Below are 22,239 nucleotides of genomic sequence, written 5' to 3'. Positions count from 1 at the left end.
GCTGGAAAAATGATTTGTTATGGTATAAAGATCGCATATACCTATGTAAGAATTCCCAACTCAAACAAAAGATTCTTATGGAATTGCACACTTCTCCCTTAGGAGGGCACTCAGGATTTTAAAAACTTACCACAAGGTTAAGAAGGAATTTTTTTGGGATGGCCTTAAATCGGATATTCAAAAGTTTGTGTCAGAATGTTTGGTTTGCCAACAAAATAAAGTTGAAACAATTAAGACCCCAGGTCTATTACATCCTTTATCTATTCCAAGCCAACGTTGGGAGGAGGTTTCAATGGATTTTATCACAGGTTTACCCAAGTCCGAGGGAAAGAGTGTCATAATGGTGGTAGTTGACAGACTTACCAAGTATGCAAACTTTTGTGCATTATCACATCCATTTAAAGCCAATATAATTTCTACTGCATTTATGGAAACAATTCAAAAGCTACATGGAAACCCAAAGATTATTGTAAGTGACAGAGATCCCATTTTCACTGGAAATTTTTGGACATAATTATTTTCTTGTCTTGGTACTCAGTTAGCTCATAGCTCCTCTTATCATCCTCAATCTGATGGGAAAACTGAGATAGTAAACAAATGTTTGGAATGACATCTTCATTGCTTTGTATTTGATAAACGGACACAATGGGTCAAATGGTTGCCTCTGGCTGAATGGTGGTATAACACTTCCTTCCATACTGCAGCAAAAATGACCCCATTTATGGCACTTAATGGATATCATCCACCATCCATCACATCATATTTAAGAGAAAATCCTAAGGTTCAAGCAGTGGAACATCACATCGAGCATCAACAACAAGTTCTCCAACTCTTAAAGGATAACCTCACATTGGCACATAATAGAATGAATCAATAGATAGATCAACATCGCAACGAAAGAAGTTTTGATGTAGGTGATTGGGTATTCCTAAGGCTACAACCATATAAACAAATGTCCCTCAAGCAAGCTAAGAAGGATAATAAATTATCACCAAAGTATTATGGTCCGTACAAGGTGTTGCAAAATATTGGTACTATGGCATACAAATTGGAGCTTCCTGTGGCTTCCTGAGTGCACCTAGTTTTCCATGTTTCATGTTTAAATAAGGATATAGGTGACAAGCTCCCAGTTCAAACAATACTGCCAGAACTTGAAAAAGAAGGAAAAATCATATTGGAACCAGAAGCAGTCATAGAAACAAGAACTCGACAGCTACGAAATCGATTAATTTTGGAGTATCTCATCAAGTGGAAGAAGTTATCCGCTGAAGATTCGACAAGGGAGGATGAGAATTTTATACAGAAGCATCCAGAACTACTTAAGATTTGAGTACAACGCTTTTTGGAAGGAGAGGGGCATGTTAGGCCCCTATAATACTAGTGATTCCCCCATTACTATTATCATTGTATCCCTTATTGTTATTATTGTGCCCCTATTGTCCCCATATAATTATTAGTATACCGCATAGAAACCCACTATTGTTATTTTTGTGCCCTTATGTTATTACTGTTATTCCGACTTGATTATATTGTGACCCCTTAGACTCCTATATATAGAAGGGAGGTTTAGTCATGTGTATCATCCAAGAATTGTTCATTTGTGTAATGTAAGAAGAGGATGAATTCTAAAGCATTCATCTATATTTTCTATCTTTTTGTGAGCTGGTTACCTAACATCAACAAACCCTGCAACAAAACATGTTCTTCTCTTCACTTATGCATAAATTCATATAACTAGGGAAAATATGAGTTGAATTTGAGAAAACTGATTTATTGATGGCTAGTGACTAGATCCATGAAATGATTGCCTTACTAAACTACAACAAACTTAAGAAACAAAATGACAATGGCAAGTGCTTCCAAGAAATCATAAACAATGGCGTATTGAGCAATGAACCCTAAGTTAGGCAATCATCAAAGGATAAATCTGTTTTTGGTGTTGTGAGAGTGTTGCCTTCAAACCATGATCCCATAAGGGAGATGAGGAAGAGGCCACTGTCGTAGACTTTTCTGAAGTATTCTTTCTCAGTACTGTACCATTGATCTACTTCTCCAATTAATAGAAAGAATACTAAACAATCATTCAAATATTTGTTAAACTAAACAAAGCAGAAATAACTTCAGTGGCTAACTATGATTTTAATATTAGAATACATGTACAAAAAGAGGAACCTCTACTGCTAAGGTTGGGTCCTAATCGAAGAGCTTCAGCCCTATGAGTCAACTCAGTGCTGGGTCAAGGTAAACCTTCTCATTATCATGAAAATATCAAATACATCATAAGATTAACAGTCACAATGTTTTAGCTCTAAGCTGCCTCTTGGCTACAACAAAAAATCGAATGCTAATGAGGCCCTTGACCTTATTATTTATACAAACTAAAGATACCAGAAACCTTCCTAAAAATTAGGGAGACTTGGCTTCCAAACTCGAGAATGACTTATCTTCACTGTCACTGGCTTGGCTGCCAATGAACTCGGTTGGCTTGGCTGGTTGTAACTCTGAGCTGATGAGATATGGTGGAGGAATCTTCTAATGATTTGAGGAGTTAAGGAAGGAGACAAATATCCTCTTTCTTTTCCACTTCGAGTTCCTGCACTTGAATTAACCAAAAACTGCTCCAATTCCTACAATTAATGCATATTAGGCCACATGACATAACATCTCACCTTTACCCTTCTCACTAAGAAAAATATAATAAAATATGTAAGTAAACATGAGAAAAGTTTATTTTAACAAGTTGGAGAGTGGCATTAAGAACAATACAGTTTACCTATTGACGATCCTCATCAACGAGCATTGAATTCCCTAAGGAAAAGGATGTTGCCTTCATTCCTTATGTTGTATATATCATGTTCTAAGTTAATGAAGGGACAATTCTTATCCAAGTTGTTCATCTTATAGTAAATAGAGTTAATGGGAGTAAAGTAACATGTTGCAAGGAAATCCTATTGGTACTATAGTTGAAGATTTTGATCCAAACATACTGATTGAGGGGGTCTATCTTATGAAGCCAAATGTGAGAAGAAATGTTATTATTTATATAATAGAGATATGCAACCAACTCCTTTGAGAGAGGGTCTCTTGTTCCAAGTAGACCAAAAAATGAAACCATCAATGTGGGTGACCCTATATTCGTCATTCTCCCAAGTTTCGACTAAGAGAATGAGATCAATATCACTCAGGATCCAACTTAACATATGAATTTTGTGCCATGGAAAACCACGACAGTTCCAGAAGAGGATCCGAAGTGTTCCTAATTCTTATTTATCACTTTTATTTTGGACTCTATCTTTAATGATAGCTTTTCTATTTGTAATGATTTCCCATTTTCCTTTCTTTCTTTCCTCCTTTACCTTTTGGACCTCTTCCCTTAGTTCAACATGGCTATTTGGAATAAAATCTTCATTTATAAATATTCTTGACCCTTTTAGACTGGGCGATTCAATAAATATATCTAATTTATGGTCATTACAAATTACCGTAACATGGATTAGTCTATGATTATGCTAAATAATCTTTCCCACCCTTTGTGATTTCGTCAGATAGAATGTTTGAATTTATGAGTGAGTTTTGTTATGAAACCAGCTCAAGAAAAGATAGAAAAGATAGATAAACACCTTAGAATTCAGCCTCTTCGAGGGGGCAACCTCCTTTACATTACATAAATGAAGAATTCTTGGATGATTCAAATGACAAAACCTCCTTTCTATATATAGGAGTCTAAGGAGTCACAATATAATCCAGACGACCTAACAATAATAATATAAAGCCACAAAAATAACAATAGAGGGATTCTATGGGGCACAGTAATAACAATATGGGGGTAATAGGGGCACAACAATATTAATAAGGGGTATAACTACAATAGTAATGGGGTAATCACTAGTATTATAGGGACCCAACATGCCCCTCTCCTTCAAAAAAGTGTTGTCCTCAACGCTTGAGTAGTTCTGGATACTTCTGCATAAAATTCTCATCCTCCCATGTGGAATCTTCAGCGGATAAGTTCTTCCACTTGATAAGATACTCTGAAATTGAATGATTTCGTAGTTGTCGAGTTCTTGTTTCTGTGATTGCTTCCGGTTCCAATATAATTTTTCCTTCCTCGTCAAGTTCTGGCAATATTGTTTGAACTGGGAGCTTGTCGCCTATAACCTTCTTTAAACATGAAACATGGAAAACTGGGTGCAATCGAGAAGCTGCAGGAAGCTCCAATTTGTATGCCATAGTACCAATATTTTGCAACACCTTGTACGGACCATAATACTTTGGTGATAATTTATTATCCTTCTTAGCTTGCTTGAGGGACATTTGCTTATATGGTTGTAGCCGTAGGAATAACCAATCACCTACATCAAAACTTCTTTCACTGCGATGTTGATATGCCTGTTGTTTCATTCTATTCTGTGCCAACACGAGGTTATCCTTTAAGAGTTGAAGGACTTGTTTTTGATGTTGGATGTGATGTTCCACTGCCTGAACCTTAGAATTTTCTCTTAAATATGATGTGACGGATGGTGGTTGATACCCATCAAGTGCCATAAATGGGGTCATTTTTGTTGTTGTATGGAAGGAAGTGTTATACCACCATTCAGCCAGAGGCAACCATTTGATCCATTGTGTCTGCTTATCAGATACAAAGCAACGAAGATATCCTTCCAAACATTTGTTTACTATCTCAATTTGCCCATCAGATTGAGGATGATAAGATGAGCTATGAGTTAATTGAGTACCAAGACAAGAAAATAATTATGTCCAAAAATTTCCAGTGAAAATGGGATCTCTGTCACTTACAATAATCTTCGGGTTTCCATGTAGCTTTTTAATTGTTTCCATAAATGCAGTAGAAACTGTACTGGCTTTAAATGGATGTGATAATGCCCAAAAGTGTGCATACTTGGTAAGTCTGTCAACTACCACCATGATGACACTCTTTCCCTCAGACTTGGGTAAACCTGTGATAAAATCCATTGAAACCTCCTCCCAACGTTGGCTTGGAATGGATAAAGGTTGTAATAGACCTGGTGTCTTAATTGTTTCCACTTTATTTTGTTGGCAAACCAAACATTCCGCCACAAACTTTTGAATATCTGATTTAAGTCCATCCCAAAAAAATTCCTTCTTAACCCTGTGGTAAGTTTTTAAAAATCCTGAGTGCCCTCCTAAGGGAGAAGTGTGCAATTCCATAAGAATCTTTTGTTTTAGCTGGGAATTCTTACAAAGGTATAAGCGATCTTTGTACCATAACGAATCTTTTTGCCAGCTAAATGCATCAAACGTACTGGAATATTGTTGTAACTTTCGAATAAGTGCCCACACTTCTTCGTCATTCTTCCATTCCTCCCTTGCTTTGTTTATCCAATCTGGTTGGATAATAGAAATGGCACACAACAATGCTTCCACATCCTCATCCTTTCTTGAGAGTGCATCTGCCACCAAATTTTGCTTCCCTTTTTTGTAGATGATTTCAAAGTCATAACCCAACATCTTTGTGACCCACTTTTGTTGCTCTTCAGAGGATAATCTTTGTTCTAAAAAGTATTTAAGGCTATCATGATCCGTTTTTACCTTGAAGTGTCTTCCCATTTGGTAGGGTCGCCATTTCTTAAGTGCATGGAGTATTGCCAACATTTCCTTCTCATAAATAGCTTTTCTTAAAAACTTTCCCTTGATTAGACGACTTTCAAAAGCAATGGGTCTTTCATCTTGCATTAGAACAACACCAATTCCATTTCCTGAAGCATCACATTCCACAATAAAGGTTTTCGTGAAGTCCGGTGTAGCTAAGACCGGTGCTTGGCACATTGCCTCTTTAAGATGTTCAAAGGCCTTTGTTGCTTCCGGAGTCCATGCAAATGCATCTTTCTTCAATAATGTTGTTAGAGGTGTTGCTATTCTCCCATAATTCTTAACAAACTTGCGATAATACCCTGTCAACCCGAGAAATCCTTGCAGATGCTTTATGGATGTGTGGATTTTCCATTCCTTAATGGCTTTAATTTTGCTAGGGTCTACCTTAACTCCTACATGAGATACAATATGACCCAAATATTCAACCTCCTGGATTCCAAAGAAACATTTGGATCTTTTTGCATATAATTACTTCTCCTTCAATAGTTGTAGCACCCTGTCAGCATGTTCAACATGATCCTTCCAAGACTTGCTGTAGATTAGTATATCATCAAAAAATACTAACACAAATTTTCTAAGCAATGGTTTGAAAATTGAATTCCTGAAACCTTGAAATGTTGAAGGTGCATTGGTAAGGCCAAAAGGCATGACCAAAAATTCATAATGACCCTCATGAGTTCTAAATGCTGTTTTCGGAATGTCTTCAATCTTCATTCTGATTTGATGATATCCTGAACGGAAATCCAACTTGGTGAAGTAAATTGATCCATGCAATTCATCTAGTAATTCATCAATGACAGGAATGGGGAACTTATCTTTAATAGTGAGCTTGTTGAGCTCCCTGTAATCCAGACACATGCGCCATGATCCATCCTTCTTGTGCACCAATACTACTAGAGCAGAGAAGGAACTTTGACTCGGTTGAATTATACCAGCCTCTAGCATTTCTGCAACCATACGTTCAATTTCACTCTTTTGGACATAGGGATATCTGTACGGCCTGATGTTTGGAGGAACACTTCCTCGAATCAGATGAATAGCATGATCATGATCACGCATAGGTGGGAGACCTTTGGGAGTCTCAAATACCTTGGAATGGTTGTCCAGGACTTTTTGGAGATGTGGAGAAATAGATGATTCTGATGTGGAAACATCTAGTGAGCATAATTGTGCAATTACACCTCTTTTCTCCTTTTTTAGAAGCTTTGTCATACCATTAGAGCTGATTATCTTTCCTGGTTTCCCTGTAATACCCCTTAATTCAACTTCCTTACCTTCCGTAGAAAATTTCATGAAAAGTTCTTGAAAATTAAAGGATATTGTACCCAGGGATTGTAGCCATTGGACTCCTAGAACAACATCAACACCTCCCATTGGAATAGAAAGCATTGGGCTAGTCAATACATATTCTCCCATGGATAGCTTGATATTATGGCACTTTCCAGAGCAATTTATTGTTCCTCCATTTGCACTCATCACTTGACACTCTGGTGCTAGATATAGGAAGCAATTCAATTCTTTTGCTACCTTACAATGAATAAAATTGTGGGTTCTTCCTGAATCAATCAAAACTATTACCTTTTTCTTCTTGATTTGTCCTTCTATCTTGATGGTTTGAGGAGTGGTAATTCCCGCCAATGCATTACAAGATATGGTTGGATTTATTTGTTCTTCATCTAGGCTTTGTTCCTGGAGTATATCCTCTTCTTTTGACCTTTCTTGCTCCTTTTCTTCTTCCTCTTCACAATCTATGTAGAATAATTTCTTCTCAGCACACTTATGACCTTTAGTGTATTTTCTATCACAACTGTAACAAATCCCTTTTGCTCCTTTTTCTTCCAATTGTTGTGGTGTCAACCTTATAGGTTGTGGAAGACTAGGGGCAACAAAACTTCCGTCTTTATAGTTGTGAGTGGTATGCTTCCTGGTTGCCATAATTTTGCTTTCCATTTTTCTTGCTAACCTGAATGCCTTCTCTAATGAATCAGGTTCCCAAAGGCGAACATCATGTTGGATATTATCCTTTAAACTACGAACACATCAATCCTATGCTCCTCTGGAATATCTTTTACCCTTATGTTCAATTTTTGGCACTCCTCAATGTGCTCCATTATTGAACCCTTTTGTTTGAGACTTATCAATTGGCTAAAAATTGTGTTGCTTTTTGTATCCTCATAATGTGCTACCAATTCTTCCGTAAAAATTGCCCAAGTGATAAATTGTTTACGAGAGAAAAGCCATTGATACCATACAAACTGATTTGGTTCCAAATATAAAGTTGTCATACGTACCATTTGTGTGTTTTGCACATTATTGAGATCGAAGAATTGCTCCATCTGTAATATCCATGTGGCCGGATCCTTGCCATCAAACTTCCTCATATCGATTTTTGGAATATGGTGAGTCTTCGATCCAACATTAGCATTTACGGAATCATGATTAACATTTTTTTTATTCTCATCATGAGTTTCCTTTAGTACCCTTTCACCCTTAGTGCCTATTTCTTGTAGCAACTTATTCACATTTACCTTCAATTCGTCTATTTCTATCTTCAAATCTATCTTCAAATCATCCATCTTAGCTTCTACACCTTTCTTTAAACCATCCATCTTAGATTATGTTCCTTTTTGTGTAAGGGACAGTTGTTGCACTTGATCTTGTAATTTTGATATATCATGTTGCATTTCTTCCTCTTCTTCATGAGTCATGCTAGAGCTTTCAGGTTCCTTACTAGGTGTTTGCATTCTTTCCTCTGGGCATCAGTTACCGATAATAATGCTCTACTATGCCCTTTGAATTCCTTCAAAATAATTTTTCAAACCAAGCTTAAGCAAAAATTTAAGAAAATCTACACACCTTTTTTCACTTTGTAGGAGCTCGATATTGCCTCTGATGTATCTTTTTACCTTCCAATAATCTAGTTCTGAATTTTTGATCTGTAGTAGCCCTCTGTGTCCTCTTTCCAATGCCACAAGTCAGATCCAAATTGGATTCTCCAAGGAAGATTTATGCGAAATCTCCCACAGTGACTTGATTATAGACTAGTTCAGTAGAGCGAAATTGTACGACATGCCACGAGTCACTCTTTCGACCTTTGGATCTGAAAGATGCACACAAGAAACTATAGTCTGTCGTCTTTCTGTACCTTCTTACGAAATATAATTCCGACCCCCAGAGAGAAAGTTATGACGATTTTCCCAAGGTCACCTGTTTGGAATGTAATTCAGGAGTCTGCAAAAAGACCAACTTCCTCAGATCATATCTCCACAAATATAGCGCGAAAAACTCTGCAATTCGGACCCAAGGTTCAGTGCGATTTCTTCTCAAATGGGTTTTTTTTGCGACTTCTGAAACATCACAGAAAAAAAAGTTATAGCGAAAATTCATGATGACCTGTTTGGAGCAGCGAAACCCTAGAATCCAAAGCTCTGATACCAAATGTTATGAAACCAGCTCAAGAAAAGATAGAAAAGATAGATAAACGCCTTAGAATTCAGCCTCTTTGAGGGGGCAACCTCCTTTACATTACATAAATGAAGAATTCTTGGATGATTCAAATGACAAAACCTCCTTTCTATATATAGGAGTCTAAGGAGTCACAATATAATCCAGCCAACCTAACAATAATAATATAAAGCCACAAAAATAACAATAGAGGGATTCTATGGGGCACAATAATAACAATATGGGGGTAATAGGGGCACAACAATATTAATAAGGGGTATAACTACAATAGTAATGGGGTAATCACTAGTACTATAGGGACCCAACAAGTTTTCAGTGGTTCTTTTACTATTTATAATGTGTGCTCATATTTTTTCTCTTTTAAACTAGCAATGATAAGGTTTAGGGATATTTTGTGTTGTTCATGGTCCAATTCAATTAATTTTTTCACTTACCTTTTTATGGGTTTGACATCAAGTTGATTTGTTGTGCTACTTGGGGCTAAACTATGATCTATTTTTTCTTCTAATTCTTTAATCTCGTATCTCAAGGTGAAATTTTCTTTAGCCATTGATTATTTTCTTTGTTCTAAATATTGCACCCTATATTTCATTCTTTTAATTTCAGTCTCGAATGTTGTAATTGTATCTTCTAATGACTTGTAGTTATTGCTAAGCATTGTAGATTATTCAACTTTTTGTTTTTTAAGCATTGAAAACAATTCTTGCTTATGATTTTTTTCTCTTTCTTCTCTTTGCTGTTCTAAAGATTCAATGTATTAATAGAGACTATCTAAGGTAATTTTGCTTAGACTCCCTCTACAAGAGATAGGCTTAGAAATATGGGGTGAAATACTCATATTTACCAGCTATAATTTAGTAGAAAGAAGATATAGAGGAACTGATGCACTTAGAATGTTTGAGGAGATCAGTTGACTTGCACCAATATTACAAAGCCATAGAGAGACTCCCACCAGGATCCATAGAGAAACTCGAAAAAAATATAAGGTCGCCTCATATCATCTTTATGGTTCATACATAGCAAAGAGAATTAAGGGTTCACCTATTCTCACTATGCTACTTTGCTTGGTAATATTCCACTGTGGAGATATACTGCATACTGGAGTGCCAAAATAATGCAATCATAGAGATAATCTCAGAAAATCGATTATTGGGGAGAGATAGATATTGTGGACTGAAACACTGAATAGTATAATCACAAAGTTTATATCACCATGCGAGATCCAGCACAGAGTTTATATTGCAACCAGAGAAATAGCTTATATCACCATCGTAGAGATCTACTGTGATAATCATACCAGAGGGATAATAATCTGAGAAAAATTGATTGCAAGCCAGCCATATATATTTCAGAGTGAGACTAGGTGGATATATGCCGCAAAAATAGTTTTTATAAAGATTGCAAAGCGAACTTCAATTTACAAAGCGATATATATATATATATATATATATATATATATATATATATATATATATATATGCCTTTATAAACTTGCTCTCTATGGAAATAAAGTTTATAAAGGTTGTAGGGAAGGATATATGCCGCAGAGATGGTGTTTATAAAGGCCGCCATATATATATATTAGAATACACAACATAAATTTTATATCTATATGAATACATAAATATATACTGATTAATATATGAAATAATAACTTTGGTTATTTTTATTCATTTTTATTTATTTATACATTCATTCATTCTTTGATAAATATGAATTATCTCAAAAACAAAATTATTCTTTATTTTATTTAACTTCAATTATTTTTGTATATATATATATAAACTCACTATTATATATTTATTAATATGTAATTTATAGATTTGGTTTATTTTCTCAATATTTATTATTTTCCAAAACAATCTTCTAATATACATATATTTTACTAAATATAAATAAATATTACTAACACAGGGATATATTATTATTTTAATCTTTCTATTTTACAATTTATTAATGTAATTATTAATTTTTTTATTATTTTTGAATTTTTTAATTCCATTCTTTCTTAAAATATTTTTTAATTTAGAGGTTTCATGTTAAAAAAATATTAATTATTTTTCACCATTGGAATTTAGTTGTTATACTTTGTTTCCCCTTTTTGTATCTCTATTGTATTTAATTTCTTGCTTAGTTCAAACTCACTATCTTAGCCTGGATGATGAACTACACTAGGTGGTTCAAAATGTGTTTACTAAAGATTTATGAATGTGATCATACTGGAAAATTGTCTTTGAAAGAAAAAATAGCTTTCGAATTAAGTTTAAAATGACTTCTGAGATTAAAGCTAAAGTTGACCAAAAAACAAGAATGATTTCAACCATAAATTTAATCATAATAAAGTGGCCTCCCATCAATATCCATTGATTGCACCATACTTTTATGAGCCTTTCCAACTTTCTTATCAACCATCGACAATCAACCACTTCGTAATAATTTTGTTTTAAGCAAAAACCAATACATTTTATCCCCTTATTGAGATGGTTAAAAGAAAATGGAAAAATATGATTTAAAGGGATGAACCTATCCTCCATATTGCTACTCAGAAAAACCAATCTCTCCATGCTCACTTCCATTAATCCAAAATGTCCTTATAAATCTTCCACTCCTCAATGCAACCCATTTCAAACACTAAAACATCATCAACAAAAAAATGTGAGTAATTTATAAATCATAACTTAGTTTCACACCTCGAATTCTCCATTCATACTTTTCTTTTTGGATCATCCTACTTAACCCCTTATATCATAAGAAGAAACATCAAGGGGGATAAGGGACACCATTGCGTAATTCTCCTTGACACTCTTAAGAAATCAAAAGGTTATCTATCAATCAAAACAAAGAAAATTTGTTGATCTAATCCAAGACATAATCTAGGAGACAATATTGAAACTCAATCTGATCAACAAAAGAACCAATCTAAGGAACGACCAATCAACTTTATCATAAGATTTTTTTTAATAAATCTTCATTAAAATATCAGGAATATTCTTGCTTTTAATAGAATTTATTATTTCCTGAAGAGTCCCTAAAGCATCATGAATCAAGTGATTATTTAAAAACACCAACTAAGTTGAAGACATATACTTAGGAGAGCTCTACTTTTAATCTATCTGCTAATAATTTTGAAAAAGCTCTATACAAAGAGTTCGACAAAACTATAGCACAAAAATCATTGAAATACCTTGGATCTACACTTTTAGGAAATATAGATAGAAAGGAAGAATTGACACTAACAGACACATAATTCGTCCTCCTTGAATGCACAACTACCTGCACTATATCCTTACCTGTCATATCAAAAGAGTGTAAAAATAGATCCATTGTCAAACTAGTAGGACTCGAAATTTTGTCCTTTGGAATTTGTTTTAGAATATTAAAAATCTCCTCATCTCATGTCAACCACCGAATCTAAAGTATGTCCTCTTCTAAAAGGAAAAAAAACATAGGAATTGATAACCTACATTTAATCCCCTGTATTCATTATTCCTGTATTCGAGTGAAAACAAAAAAAGGGACACTTTCTATAACTAAATCATCATGAGAGACCAAAATCCTCCACCCATCCAACGAAAAAAGTTCCCAAATGTGGTTTACAACCCTTCTATGATTGACATAGTTATGAAAATATTTCGTATTATTGCCCCCCTCTCGAATCCAAAGGTCCTTTCTTTTCACCCTCCAATAAATTTCTTCGTCCCTTAGAAACATGCTTTCCTTTGCTCGAGCCTCTTGACCCTAAAATTTTCAAAATCTAATAAATTTCTTGCACCCCTTGCAAACAACGACGATATCTCTCTTTCTATAAAGTTCATGAAGCCATATTCTTCCTCTCTCTTCTTTATAACCTAACATATCGCCGCCACCTTTAAATTTATCAACTTTTCCATAAAATAATCCACTGGAGAAACCCGAAAGGAGCTGTTGACATATTTCCATACCAACAATAAAAAGAAACATCCTCCATACAGATTCGATTGAAATGAAAATGAAAGTTCCTTTTTTCAGCTTCCCCCAATTCAAAGAAGATAGGTTTATCATCAAAAGTATTATCACAACCCATTGAGGATATGAATATACAAATCCTTTGGAAACCCCCCAATCAAAAAAAAAAATCAAAGGATCTCCTTTGGAAACCCCCCAAATCTCTTGACAGAAAATTGTAAAGTTTAAATATCCAACAAAGATATCATTCTCCTTTCCAAAAATATCACTATCTATAATTTCCAACCAAAACACTTCTCTTTTAACAATTGACAACAACAATAGACATAGGTTCTAGATATTTTTTCTAAATACACAAACACAAACATAGTTATAGAATATAAAGTAATATTTTACTAGGAAAAATATTAATGTGATAATAAGGGCAGAGTTCAATATTTTGTTGATTATGTTTAGGATTTGGATAATTTCACTATATTATTATAATTGAAGTTATCTAATAAATTTAGATACTTTAAATAGTTTTTAATCTCTAATCATGATAGGTTTGAAAATTTGTAAATGTAGATAATTATATTAAAGGAAATGTATGATGATTTTAATTTATTAAAATATTTCATTAGAAGATGATTTTTAAAATTTAATTTTCTAATGGGAAAGATGGGCATATTTTGTTCTTACCTACTATATTTTGAAGTTCACTATTTATGATTAATTTTGAAGTGATTGATGTATATTAGATATCATTTTTGGGATTCAACTGCGTTAAGTAAGTCATTCAAACGTATGACCATTTCCATGAGAGGTAGTCGTAAAGTGACTAATTTCTCATGATTTTTGAATAGTTCACTTAGCACTCATTGCATCGGGTGATGCTCACAAGGGTGAAGAAGTGGGATTGAAACTAGTGAAATGCGGAGAACGAATCACATAGCATCAATCATCACTTCCGGGGTTTGCACCCGGTAACCAGGACTTCCCAGGAGGTCACCCATCCCAGAACTCCTCTGGCTCAAGCGCGCTTAATTGTGGAGTTTTTCCCCACAATCAAGCCCACTTAGCTTGCTACCCCATTTGCAAAACCTTAGCAAGTATTGTGCCTCATGAACCATTCAAGTAGAGATCCCTTGACTCTTTTTGAATTTAAGTATGGGGGATTTACGCAGTGCATTATATTAGATATCATTTTTGGGATTCAACTGCATTAAGTAAGTCATTCAAACGTATGACCATTTCCATGAGAGGTAGTCGTAAAGTGACTAATTTCTCATGATTTTTGAATAGTTCACTTAGCACTCATTGCATCGGGTGATGCTCACAGGGGTGAAGAAGTGGGATTGAAACTAGTGAAATGCGGAGAACGAATCACATAGCATCAATCATCACTTCCGGGGCTTGCACCCGGTAACCAGGACTTCCCAGGAGGTCACCCATCCCAGAACTCCTCTGGCTCAAGCGCGCTTAACTGTGGAGTTTTTCCCCACAATCAAGCCCACTTAGCTTGCTACCCCATTTGCAAAACCTCTCATGGAAATGGTCATACTTTGAATGACTTACTTAACGCAGTTGAATCCCAAAAATGATAGGCATTACTTTTGATATTCGCAGTATTAGTGTCCAACTATGTGCTATGTCTGAAGTATACAATTGAGCCAGTTTTCTAGATTGTTGATGACCAATATTAGGGTCATGGAACTTAATCCATATAACATTGACCTTATCTATATGGGTATATGATTTAACTATTCCATCTAAACCATTTACTAGCCCATATAGTGCATCATAATTGCAAGAATACATTTCAACTAACATGTTCAACTTTATCACAAGTTGTGAAGGCAAATTAGCTGTATGTTGATGTGTTGGAAAATTTCCATTATTCTCATCATTTTCATCAATTGCTTTAATTAAAATTTCATTGCCAGGCATGAGCATTAACATTTTCTTGTTATGCATTGCAACATCCTTGTTTTTGTAAAATAAATAGGGAAATGTTGGATCATTTGGTACAGAGTGGATGCAACTTTTATTAATATATGTTATATCATGAGATGTTTGACAATTTGTTAGCATTCTATTTAAAAATGATATGAATCTGTCATTTGTTTGTCGCATAGTCATATGCAATTGGAAGCACTTGAAATTATCCTTCTAGAAATCATGTGTTATTGTTTGATTGTTGATTCTTGGTTGTTAAAAAATAAGAGAGTCTTGAATAGGTTGTGCTTGATAGAAATAACCACAAAATATGATTAGATATCATTTTTGGGATTCAACTGCGTTAAGTAAGTCATTCAAAGTATGACCATTTCCATGAGAGGTTTTGCAAATGGGGTAGCAAGCTAAGTGGGCTTGATTGTGGGGAAAAACTCCACAGTTAAGCGCGCTTGAGCCAGAGGAGTTCTGGGATGGGTGACCTCCTGGGAAGTCCTGGTTACCGGGTGCAAGCCCCGGAAGTGATGATTGATGCTATGTGATTCGTTCTCCGCATTTCACTAGTTTCGATCCCACTTCTTCACCCCTGTGAGCATCACCCGATGCAATGAGTGCTAAGTGAACTATTCAAAAATCATGAGAAATTAGTCACTTTACGACTACCTCTCATGGAAATGGTCATACGTTTGAATGACTTACTTAACGCAGTTGAATCCCAAAAATGATATCTAATATAATGCACTGCGTAAATCCCCCATACTTAAATTCAAAAAGAGTCAAGGGATCTCTACTTGAATGGTTCATGAGGCACAATACTTGCTAAGGTTTTGCAAATGGGGTAGCAAGCTAAGTGGGCTTGATTGTGGGGAAAAACTCCACAGTTAAGCGTGCTTGAGCCAGAGGAGTTCTGGGATGGGTGACCTCCTGGGAAGTCCTGGTTACCGGGTGCAAGCCCCGGAAGTGATGATTGATGCTATGTGATTTGTTTTCCGCATTTCACTAGTTTCAATCCCACTTCTTCACCCCTGTGAGCATCACCCGATGCAATGAGTGCAAAGTGAACTATTCAAAAATCATGAGAAATTAGTCACTTTACGACTACCTCTCATGGAAATGGTCATACGTTTGAATGACTTACTTAACGCAGTTGAATCCCAAAAATGATATCTAATATAATGCACTGCGTAAATCCCCCATACTTGATTGATGTGTAGTTTAACTACGTTAATTCCATTTATTGTTTAATCTTTTTATGGATAAATGTAAATGTCTCTTCTTTTTATCAAACATAAATTTAAACTTTTATTATAAAATTTTTATCATTTTTTTATATTAATGAGAATTATTTGTACTTTGTGAATGAATGCAAGTCTCTATTCTTCTACCAAGAATATCTTTACCAAATTTAATTGTAATTTTTTTATAAATTATTTCTCATTTAAAGATAATGATTGGTTTAATTTCACTATAAATTCCTACATAAGTGTATTCATCTCTCCCAACAAATATTAGATGTTCCTCCAACCTTCTATTTAGCTAGCAAGAACCATGCTTACTATTTTCAACTTCAACATTTAATAGGGAAAAAAGAGTGTGGGGCTCCTCCTTTTGTGTAAATGTTTATGGAGCTTCATGGACTTTACTATATATGGTCTTTGTTTAATTTGAATTTTCTAGTTAATCTCATTAGATACTTACTTTGATATTTTCTTCAGCTTCAGCAAGTTGTTTTGACACTTACAAATTCCTCCAGAACTTGTAAAATTATATTTTTGCATCACACAAAAAATTTATGCATTGTGATATAATGCACCTGAAATACTTTTACTTATGGCACAATCCATATTGTACCTCACATTCATTTGGCTATGAAATATCGTAGCACTAAAAACTTTCTTTCATTGTGACAAAGGGAAATCTCTGTTAAAGATAATGAAGAATATCCTAGAATAGGTAGAGTTGGTTCACGTAGCCTCAGGATAGGAATTAGTTTCTATTTCCTAGGATGTTGTTCTAACTTCCCTAAAACTATGTATTCTATTTAATGTGTAATGTTCATGAACAATGTAGAGTGTTCTGTTGAGCCAGACTCTCCTGGTTTAGACTTTCTTTTGTAGAGCTGACTAGTGGGTTTTATTTTCAGTAATACAAACATTGCCATTTTTATCATGGTATCATAGCGTTGGGGCTGAGGAACCTCTACGCTAGCTGGTGGGTGGTTCTTTGAACCGAAATCATCACAGGTTTTGAGTGGACAGCCACAACAATCACTATTAAATCATTGTAGGTTTTGAGTGTATAGTCGCGATGATCACTCTTGCACTTCAAGAATTTTTTATTTTTCAATCGTCGCAGGTTTTGACTATATAGTAACGACGATCACTCTTGCACTTCTAGAATTTTTTATTTTTCAATTGTTGCATTTTTCAGGTATATAGACGCAACGGTCGCGGAAAATTGATGAAAAACTGTGACGGTCTCTGGAATTGGGCGTATTTCAGTGACTAGTCTCGGATATTGGGCAAATATCAGCAACAGTTGTGACTAGTCTCGGATAATTGGTGTAGTTCAGTGACTAGTCTCGGATATTGGGCAAATATCAACGACGATCATGTAAATCAAAGAAATTGTAAAGGGAGCCAAGAACAAGGCTGTAGCTATCTGAGAAGCTGAGTGGGGAAGCCAAGAACAAGGCTGAAGTTGAAAACAGGAGGTTGTCTGGAGGCTGAGAAGGAAGCCACGGTGATCTGCGCATGTGTTGCGAGATCGAACAGCACTGATCTGTCTTTGTCATAGATCTAGGGTAAATTTAACATCTTTTACCTGTCGATTTTTTTTCTAAATCACCAAGATGAATAATAATATTTTTGAAGCATGCATGAACGAGCATAACAAGCTCGATGGTTCCAATTATGTAAATTGGAAGTTTAAGATGCAGACTTTGCTAGAAGCGCAGAGTGCTTAGCAGATTGTGAATGGGGATGAGCCGAAGCCTGCGGCTGGATTTGCAATAGTCCAAGATTGCGAGAAACGAGAAAGCAGAGCAAGGACAATGTTAAAGATGTCAGTGAAAGATTGTATTATACTGCACATTAGAGAAGGTAAGTCAGCTAACGAGATCTGGGGAATTTTGAAGGAATTGTACGAGATCAGAAATTAAAATCATCTTTTGTTCCTCAAGAGTAAGATTTTGTCCATGAAAATGGAGGAGAATGAAGTGATTGCTTCATTTGTAGCAAGGATCAAGGATCTGAAAACCAAATTGTCAGATATTGGTCATACAATGGACGATACAAATCTTGTGACCATTACAATGAATGGTGTCACTGATGATTATCAGATGTTCATCACTGGGATCAATGCCAGAGAAAAGATCTCGCACTTTGAAGAGCTGACAGGTATACTGATGCAGGAAGAAGGGAGGAGATCGACTCTGAAGCCCCAAAGTGCCGATCTTGCATTGGTGGTGAGGAAGAACTTCTACAAAGGGAAAGGAGGTCCACAACAACAAAACGGAGCAAGTTCACATAAACAGCCAAATCTGACTCAAGGTATGCATCCGAATAAAAACTACTCTGAAACAAAATGTTTTTGTTGCGGAAAACTGGGTCATATTGCCAGGGAATGTAGGAAAAAGAAGTATCATGAAGAACAATAGAAGCCAAAGAGACATGCAGGTCATCTTGCGAATGGTGATCAGGTGCAGAATTTGAGGCTGTTAATTGTAGATTGTGATGAAAATGTTGATGCAGACATATGGTATGTAGATTCAGGAGTGTCAACACACATGACAAGGAACAAGCACTGGCTAGAGGATTTTAAAGAGATCAAAGAAGGTGCACAGATTTACCTAGCAAATGACAGAAGCCATCAAATCAAAGGATGTGGGAAAGTTTCTGTTATTCTACCTAATGGTAATATTAAACAAATTTACAATGTAATGTATGTGATGGCATAACTAAGAACTTGATTTCTGTATCAATGATTACAGATCAAGATTTGAAAGTTGAATTTTTAAAATCTAACTATTACATTAAGGATCTTCTAGATGGAATGAAGACAATTTCTACAGGAATCCAAATAGGAGCACTATACAAGTTGGATGTGAGACCTGCACCGGTTCGAGAATTGAAAACAACAAGCCTGACTATAGAAGAGCTTTTGCACCAGAGATTCGGCCACATCAATTACAATGATTTGTTGTTACTACAGAGGAAATAAATGGTAAGAGATCTTCCTATGCTAAAGCAAGTACACAATGATTGCGATGTTTATGCTTTAGGAAAAAATCATAGAGAAGAATTCCCTGTTAGAGTAGAAAAGAAATAGAGGGATATACTAGAGTTAGTGCACAAAGACCTTTGTGGTCGCATGCAAACAAAATCATTAGGAGGTGTAGTGTATTTCCTACTATTTATTGATGACTGTACAAAGTTTTCTTGGGTGTATTTCTTAAGTAAGAAGAGTCATACATTCAAATACTTTAAGAAGTTTAAAAATATGGTTGAAAGACAAATAGGGAAACAGATAAAAATTCTCTGTTCTAATGAAGGGGGAGAATATAGGAAAGATGAGCTGATCAGATATTGTAAAGATCATGGAATTTTGTAGTAGTTTACAGTACCCCATACCCCACAGTAGAATGAAGTAATAGAAAGGAAGAAAAAAACTCTAGTGGAATGTGCGAGAAGCATGCTAAAAGGTAAGAATCTTTCAAATGGTTTTTGGGCTGAAGCAGTGAGAATTGCAGTTTATTTAAAAAATAGGAGTCTTATAAGAAGTCTTGAGTTTAAAACTCCTTTTGAAGCTTTGTATGGATATAAGCCTGCAGTAAAACACTTAAGAATATTTGGATGTTAAGCATTTTCCCACAAAAGGAAGATAGAAGAAAATTAGACTCAAAAGCAATCAAATGTACTTCTATAGGGTATTGTTCGTCATATAAAGCATACAGATTATTTAATCCCTCTAATCATAACATCTTTGTTAGTAGAGATGTTAAATTCCATGAGCAGGATAGTGAAGAAACTGATGAGCACTATGATGAATGGGACATTCCATACCTTGAAGAAGAAGAAGCAGAGAACAATTAGGGTCAGCAACAAACAAAGGAAGCAGATGAACAACAACAACAACAACAACTACAACAACAACAGCAGCAACAACAGCATCAACAACAACAACAACAGCAACAATAGCATCAACAACAGCAAAAACAACATCAACAACAGAAGGAAGAGTAGCAACAACAGGAAGAAATAAGGTTTGAAACCACCACCCCACCACTCAGGAGATCAGGTAGGAAAGCTCAAATGCTTGCAAGATATAGGGAAAATGCATTTAAAAATAGTATGATGAATGTTATTGAACCATCTAGTTATAAAGAAGCAAATGAAAGTGATGAATGGAAAATAGCCATGGAACAGGAATATGATTCAATAATCAGAAACAAAACTTGGGAATTAGTAGAACTTCCTAGAGGAAAACAGGTCATAGGTTGCAAATGGTTATATAAACCGAAAGTCAATGCAGATGGAACTATAAAAAAATTGAAAGCTAGGTTGGCTGCAAAGGGGTATACACAAAAAGAAGGGATAGACTATGAAGAAACCTTCACCCCTGTAGCTAAATTGAACACCATCATGATGTTAATTGCCTTAGCTACCAAGAAACATTGGATGATGCACCAAGTAGATGTAAATTATGCATTTATGAATAGGGAACTGAAAGAAGAGGTTTATTTAGAGAAACCGGAAGGGTTTTTCCACAAGGGAAAAGAACATTTAGTATATAGGTTGAAGAAAGCACTCTATGGACTAAAGCAAGCTCCCAAGTCCTGGTATGAAAAAATTGATTCATTTTTTCTACAAGCTAGCTATCATAGAAGTAAGAATGACCCTAATCTTTACACCATGAAAGATGAACAAGGGTGTGTAGTGTTGATTTCATTATATGTAGATGATTTGATAATTACAGGTGATGCTATATATCTAATTGATGAAATCAAGTAGCAGATGTCACAAATGTTTGAGATGAAGCATCTTAATGAACTCAGATATTGTTTAGGTCTCGAGATCTGGAGAGATTCAAGTCAAACATTTCTGTCTCAAGCAAAGTATGTAAAAGGCATGTTAGAGAAGTTTAGAATGGATCAGTGTAAGTCTGCGTTGGTACCATTACAGCAGAACATCAAATTGTGGTGTGAGGATGGCTCAAAAGCAGCGAATGCAACACTTTACAGACAACTGGTTGGGAGTTTAATCTACCTAACCACCAATAGGTGTGATTTGGCTTATGCAGTCAGTGTGTTAAGCCAATTTAGGTCTAAGCCACTTGAAAGCCACTGGGATGCAGCGAAGAATGTTTTGAGGTATCTACAAGGTACTATAGATTATGGAATTATTTACACTGACTCTTCTGATGTTAGACTGACAGGATTAGCTGATTTAGATTGGGCAGGAAATGTAGATGATCGCATATCTATAACAGGTTATCCATTCAGTCTTGGATCCGAGGTGATCACATGGAGTAGCAAAAAATAGAACACCGTCTCCTTGTCCTCAGCAGAAGCAGAGTATCAAGCCATGTGTGCAGCAACATGCGAGGTCATTTGGTTGCGAAGACTTCTGCAGGATGTTGGGGAAGAACAAACAGCCGCAAGAATAATCAAATGCGACAATCAAAGTTCAATCAAGCTGGCCAACAATCCAATGTTTCACAAAAACATGAAACATATTGATACTCAATTCCATTTTGTAAGGGAGAAAATGAAATCTAAAGAAATTCATCTGGAATATTGAAATACATGTGATAATGTTGTGGACATTTTCACTGAGCCCCTTGGAAAAGTAAAATTTCAAATGTTTAGGGAGATTTTAGGCATATATGTGAACCCATTCTCCATTAAGGGGGGTGTTGAAGATAATGGAGAATATCCTAGAATAGGTAGAGTTGGTTCACGTAGCCTCAGGATAGGAATTAGTTTCTATTTCCTAGGATGTTGTTCTAACATCCCTAAAACTATGTATTCTATTTAATGTGTAATGCTGATGAACAATGTAGAGCATTCTGTAGAGCGAGACTCTCCTGGTTCAGACTTTCTTTCGTAGAGCTGACCAATGGATTTTATTTTCAGTAATACAAACATTACCATTTTTATCAATCTCCAATATAATCCTTAATTTGAAAATATTTTTAAATTTTTTTAAAAAGTTTTAAATTTCAAAACATACCATTAGAGGAACCATCTATTAAGTATAA

This window comes from Pinus tabuliformis, chromosome 5_2 (genome assembly GCF_031772625.1).
Source record: "Pinus tabuliformis cultivar Carrire ecotype Pingquan chromosome 5_2, CPIR1, whole genome shotgun sequence".
Lineage (NCBI taxonomy): Eukaryota > Viridiplantae > Streptophyta > Pinopsida > Pinales > Pinaceae > Pinus > Pinus tabuliformis.
This window is presented reverse-complemented; position numbering follows the sequence as displayed.